At 40.8% G+C, this 6,233-nt stretch overlaps 1 non-coding gene across 1 annotated transcript; it reads left to right on the forward strand.

The window, feature by feature from the left end:
* The first annotated feature begins 581 nt into the window (after positions 1 to 581).
* On the forward strand, positions 582 to 689 carry LOC130984299 (small nucleolar RNA R71). Its single transcript, XR_009088242.1, has one exon. It is a non-coding gene; the product is annotated as a small nucleolar RNA R71 (small nucleolar RNA).
* Positions 690 to 6,233: the final 5,544 nt, after the last annotated feature.

Consider the following 6,233-nt stretch of genomic DNA (forward strand, 5'->3'; position numbering starts at 1 on the left):
GCTAAGTCAGAGTGGCTCTGCTTAGAACTCTCTGTCTGTTGCTGAGAAGATGATGGAAAAGGCTTGCCATTGCTAAACCTGTTTCTTCCACCATTATTGTTGTTGAAACATTGTTGAGGTCTCTGTTGATCCTTCCATGAGAGATTTGGATGATTTCTCCCTGAAGAATTATAGGTGTTTCCATAGGGTTCTCCCATGTAATTCACCTCTTCCATTGAAGAGTTCTCAGGATCATAAGCTTCTTCTTCAGATGAAGCATCCTTAGTACTGCCTGGTGCAGCTTGCATTCCAGACAGACTTTGAGAAATCAAATTGACTTGCTGAGTCAATATTTTGTTCTGAGCCAATATGGCATTCAGAGTATCAATCTCAAGAACTCCTTTCTTCTGATTTGTCCCATTGTTCACAGGATTCCTTTCAGAAGTGTACATGAATTGGTTATTTGCAACCATTTCAATTAGTTCTTGAGCTTCTGTAGGCGTCTTCTTCAGATGAAGAGATCCTCCAGCAGAGCTATCCAATGACATCTTGGATAGTTCAGAGAGACCATCATAGAAAATACCTATGATGCTCCATTCAGAAAGCATGTCAGAAGGACACTTTCTGATCAATTATTTGTATCTTTCCCAAGCTTCATAGAGGGATTCTCCTTCCTTCTGTCTGAAGGTTTGGACTTCCACTCTAAGCTTACTCAATTTTTGAGGTGGAAAGAACTTTGCTAAGAAGGCATTGACTAGCTTTTCCCAAGAGTTCAGGCTTTCTTTAGGTTGTGAGTCCAACCATATCTTAGCTCTGTCTCTTACAGCAAAAGGGAATAACATAAGTCTGTAGACCTCAGGGTCAACCCCATTAGTCTTGACAGTGTCACAGATTTGCAAGAATTCAGCTAAAAACTGATGAGGATCTTCCAATGGAAGTCCATGGAACTTGCAATTCTGTTGCATTAGAGAAACTAATTGAGGCTTAAGCTCAAAGTTGTTTGCTCCAATGGCAGGGATAGAGATGCTTCTCCCATAGAAGTCGGGAGTAGGTGCAGTAAAGTCACCCAATACCTTCCTTGTATTGTTGGCATTATTGTTGTTTTCGGCTGCCATGGGTTCTTCTTCCTTGAAGATTTCTGTTAGGTCCTCTACAGAGAGTTGTGCCTTAGCTTCTCTTAGCTTTCGCTTCAAGGTCCTTTCAGGTTCAGGGTCAGCCTCAACAAGAATGCTTTTGTCTTTGCTCCTGCTCATATGAAAGAGAAGAAAACAAGAAAATATGGAATCCTCTATGTCACAGTATAGAGATTCCTTGAGGTGTCAGAGGAAAAGAAAAATAGAAGGAAGAAGTAGAAGAATTCGAACTTATCAAGTAAGATGGAGTTCGAATTGTGCATTAAGGAATAGTGTTAGTCCATAAATAGAAGGATGTGAGAAGAGGGGAAGAAATTTTCGAAAATTAAGTAAAAGATTTTTAAAACATTTTGAAAAATACTAATTGATTTTCGAAAACTAAAAGTGGGAAAGAAATCAAGTGATTTTTGAAAAAGAATTTGAAATTAGAAATAAAAAAGATGTGATTGAAAACTATTTTGAAAAAGATGTGATTAAAAAATATGATTGAAAAATTATGGTTTTAAAAAGATATGATTTGAAAAACAATTTAAAAAGATTTGATTTTAAAAATTAATGACTTGGCTAACAAGAAAAGATATTATTCAAACATTAAACCTTTCTCAACAGAAAAGGGCAACATACTCGAAATGTTGAATCAAATCATTAATTGATAGCAAGTATTTTTGAAAATGGAAAGAAATTGATTTTGAAAAAGATTTGATTGAAAAGATTTGATTTGAAAAAGATTTGATTTTGAAAAATTTTGAAAACTTGAAAAAAATTTGCATTAAAAACAAAATCTTCCCTCTCGTGCCATCCTGGCGTTAAACGCCCAGAATGGTGCACATTCTGGCGTTTAACTCCCAAAGCACTACCCTTTTGGGCGTTAAACGCCCAGCCAGGCACCCTGGCTGGTGTTTAAACGCCAGTTTGCCTTCCTCACTGGGCGTTTTGAACGCCTAGCTTTTTCTGTGTAATTCCTCTGCTGTATGTTTTGAATCTTCAATTTCCTATATTATTGACTTGAAAAGACACAAATTAAAAATGTTTTTTTTGGATTTTTAATAATGAGGAATAATCAAAATGCAACAAAAATCAAATAACAATGCATGCAAGACACCAAACTTAGCAGCTTGTATACTACTAACACTAACAAAATGAGAATGCATATGAGAAACAACAAAACACTCAAGTCAAGAGAATTCAAAGATCAGAGCAAGGAAATCATCAAGAACATCTTGAAGATCACTTAAGACACATGAATGAATGCAAGAAGAACAGAAACATGCAATTGACACCAAACTTAACATGAGACACTAGACTCAACAAGAAACATATAATATTTTTGGTTTTTATGATTTTGTAATTTTTTTGGATTTTTCGAAAATTAAGTGGAAAAGAAAATAAAGGTATCAACAGGAATCATGCAATATTAGTCTAAAGCTTCAGTCTAAAGAAATTAGACATGGCTAGCCAAGCTTCAGTAGGACATTGCATTCAAGAGCTAAATTGATGGGAATTAATCAGCTTTGGTGATGATAAGAACATCACCTTGAAACACTAGAATTCATTCTTAAGAACTCTGAAGATAAATACCTAATCTAAGCAACAAGATGAACCGTCAGTTGTCCATACTCGAAACAATCCCCGGCAACGGTGCCAAAAACTTGGTGCACGAAATTGTAATCACTACTTTCCACAACTCAAATAATCCACGGTAATGAATCCAAAAACTTGGTGCTCAATACCATGGTATAAACACAACTAACCAGCAAGTGCACTGGGTCGTCCAAGTAATAAACCTTACGCGAGTAAGGGTCGATCTCACGAAGATTGTTGGTATGAAGCAAGCTATGGTCACCTAGTAAATCTCAATCAGGCAGATTCAAATGGTTATGGATGATATATGAATAAAACATAAAGATAGAGATACTTATGTAATTCATTGGTGAGAACTTCAGATAAGCGTATGGAGATGCTTTGTCCCTTCCGTCTCTCTGCTTTCCTACTGTCTTCATCCAATCCTTCTTACTCCTTTCCATGGCAAGCTGTATGTTGGGCATCACCGTTGTCAGTGGCTACAATCCCGTCCTCTCAGTGAAAATGTTCAATGCACCCTGTCACGGCACGGCTAATCATCTGTCGGTTTTCAATCAGGTTGGAGTAGAATCCATTGATTCTTTTGCGTCTGTCACTAACGCCCAGCCTTCAGGAGTTTGAAGCTCGTCACAGTCATTCAATCATTGAATCCTACTCAGAATACCACAGACAAGGTTTAGACCTTCCGGATTCTCTTGAATGCCGCCATCAATTCTAGCTTATACCACGAAGATTCCGATTAAAGAATCCAAGAGATAAACATTCAAGCCTTGTTTGCTTGTAGAACGGGAGTGGTTGTCAGGCACGCGTTCATAAGTGAGAATGATAATGAGCGTCACATAATCATCACATTCATCAAGTTCTTGAGTGCAAATGAATATCTTGGAATAAGAACAAGCTGAATTGAATAGAAGAAAAATAGTAATTGCATTAATACTCGAGGTACAGCAGAGCTCCACACCTTAATCTATGGTGTGTAGAAACTCCACCGTTGAAAATACATAAGAACAAGGTCTAGGCATGGCCGTGAGGCCAGCCCCCAATGATCTAAGAACTAGACGTCCAAAGATGATCCTAAGATCGAATAATGATCAAAAGATGAAAATACAATAGCAAAAAGGTCCTATTTGTAGAGAACTAGTAGCTTAGGGTTTACAAAGATGAGTAATTGACATAAAAATCCACTTCCGGGCCCACTTGGTGTGTGCTTGGGCTGAGCATTGAAGCATTTTTGTGTAGAGACTTCTCTTGGAGTTAAACGCCAGCTTTTGTGCCAATTTGGGCGTTTAACTCCCATTCTTATGCCAGTTCCGGCGTTTAACGCCGGGCAGTTTTGAGCTGATTTGGAACGCCAGTTTGGGCCATCAAATCTCAGGCAAAGTATGAACTATTATGCATTTCTGGAAAGCCCAGGATGTCTTTTTTCCAACGCCGTTGAGAGCGCGCCAATTGGGCTTTTGTAGCTCCAGAAAATCCACTTCGAGTGTAGGGAGGTCAGAATCCAACAGCATCTGCAGTCCTTTTCAGTCTCTGAATCAGATTTTTGCTCAGGTCCCTCAATTTCAGCCAGAAAATACCTGAAATCACAAAAAAACACACAAACTCATAGTAAAGTCCAGAAAAGTGAATTTTAACTAAAAACTAATAAAAATATACTAAAAACTAACTAAATCCTACTAGAAACATACTAAAAACAATGCCAAAAAGCGTACAAATTATCCGCTCATCAAAGTGCACTCAAAGAGACCTCAATTGTCTTTATGGTTTCCTTTGGGTCTGGGCTAGAGGGTTCTTGAGTGGGATTCAGGCACTCGAAGGGTGTGCTTTCACTAACATTCAACGCCAGCTTTGTTAGCTTATTGGGCATTGAACGCCCTTGATGTCCACCCTGACTAGCATTAAACACCAGTCCCTCTAGCATTCTGGGCGTTGGACACCCAGCAGGGATGTCCTTGCTGGTGTTCAATGCTAGCTTCCATGAGTGAGTAGGCTTTGAACACCCAATGAGGGGTTCCTCACTAGCGTTCAGCGCCAGAATGGCTGCATGGTTGGGCATTGAACGCCCAGCGAGAGGTTCCTCACTGGCGTTCAACGCCAGCTTTTCTGCCAGGATGGGGGTTAAACGCCCAGTGAGGGCTTCCTCACTGGCGTTTAACATCAGGCTTTCTGCCATTGTGGGCATTGAACGCCCAGTGAAGGCTTCTTCACTAGTGTCCAATGCCTTTTCAATCTCCTCAGGTTTGGCCTCTTCCTCCATGATTATGGCCTTGCACTCTTCTCTTGGATTCACCTCAGTATTACTGGGAAGAGTGTCAGGAGGAGTTTTAGGGATCCTCTTGCTCAGTTGACCTTGTTTCATTAATGAAACTGTTCATACCCTGGGTCAAGCTGTCCGACCCGGGATGTTTAGCGACAAGCTAACCGACCTCTTCTCAAAGAGCTCGGCCAATGCCCGACCTCCTCATAAAGAGCTCGGCCAAATCGCCAAAGGAGCCAAAAGTAGGCCCAAAACGAAGGAGCACAGCCCAAATCTAAAGGCGGTCAGAGCCCAGAAAGATGAGGCGGTTCCCTTAAAGATAAGTTGACCTCACCCAAAAGATAAGATAAGATAAGATAAGATAACTAACTTATCTTATCTAGAAAGGTCACTCCACACTATTATAAATACGCTGGAGCACCCAGGTATAACTCATACTCTAATTCTACTCAATATCTGCTTAATACCCTTGCTAACTTAAGCATCGGAGTCCCTTGCAGGTACCCCCACCCTCCGGGGACGAAGGATCAGCACCACCACCAAGTCCAACAAGTCGGACACGGCGGCTCCAGCCACCATCAACAAGTCAGACACAACAGCTCCGACCAGTACAGAAGATCTCATCCGAGATCGACCTACAGTTTCAGGTAACCCTCGGAACATTGGCGCCGTTGCCGGGAAACCTGGAAGTCATCCCACTACCATGGCTGACAACCATGACAACGACCACGATTCAGATCTAGAGGATAGAACACCGTACAAAAACGCAGACACTACACCAAAGGATACTCCTCAACTTAACAATGAAAATGATTCTCCAAATGCAGGAGCCATGGAGGCGCTTCGAGACTGTTTAAAACAACTAGAAGAAGAAGCCCTACATCAACGAAAGGCTGAGAAAGACCTACAAAGGAAGATAAAGCGACGCTGGGAATTAGAGGACAAACTCCTAAAACTCGAAGCCGATCTCAAGGTCAAAGCTAATCGATCCTCTCATGAGGATAGCTCCTGCAAGGACCAAGATCCATTCATCAAAGAGATTATGAAAGCTAAAGGTCCCAAAGGACTTCAAAGCTCCAGACATGACTCCGTACGACGGCACATCAGATCCAAGCCATCATCTTAGCAATTTCAGAAGCAGGATGTATCTCACAAAGGCCTCAGATGCAATCCGTTATTCTCCATCCAGAGGGACAAAGCCAAACACGCACCGAGCCTATTAGGGATCAAGCAAGGAGATCGAGAGAAGCCTTCGCAACTATATAGAAAGATTCAACAAAACA

The sequence above is a fragment of the Arachis stenosperma genome, chromosome 5 (assembly GCF_014773155.1).
Source record: "Arachis stenosperma cultivar V10309 chromosome 5, arast.V10309.gnm1.PFL2, whole genome shotgun sequence".
NCBI lineage: Eukaryota > Viridiplantae > Streptophyta > Magnoliopsida > Fabales > Fabaceae > Arachis > Arachis stenosperma.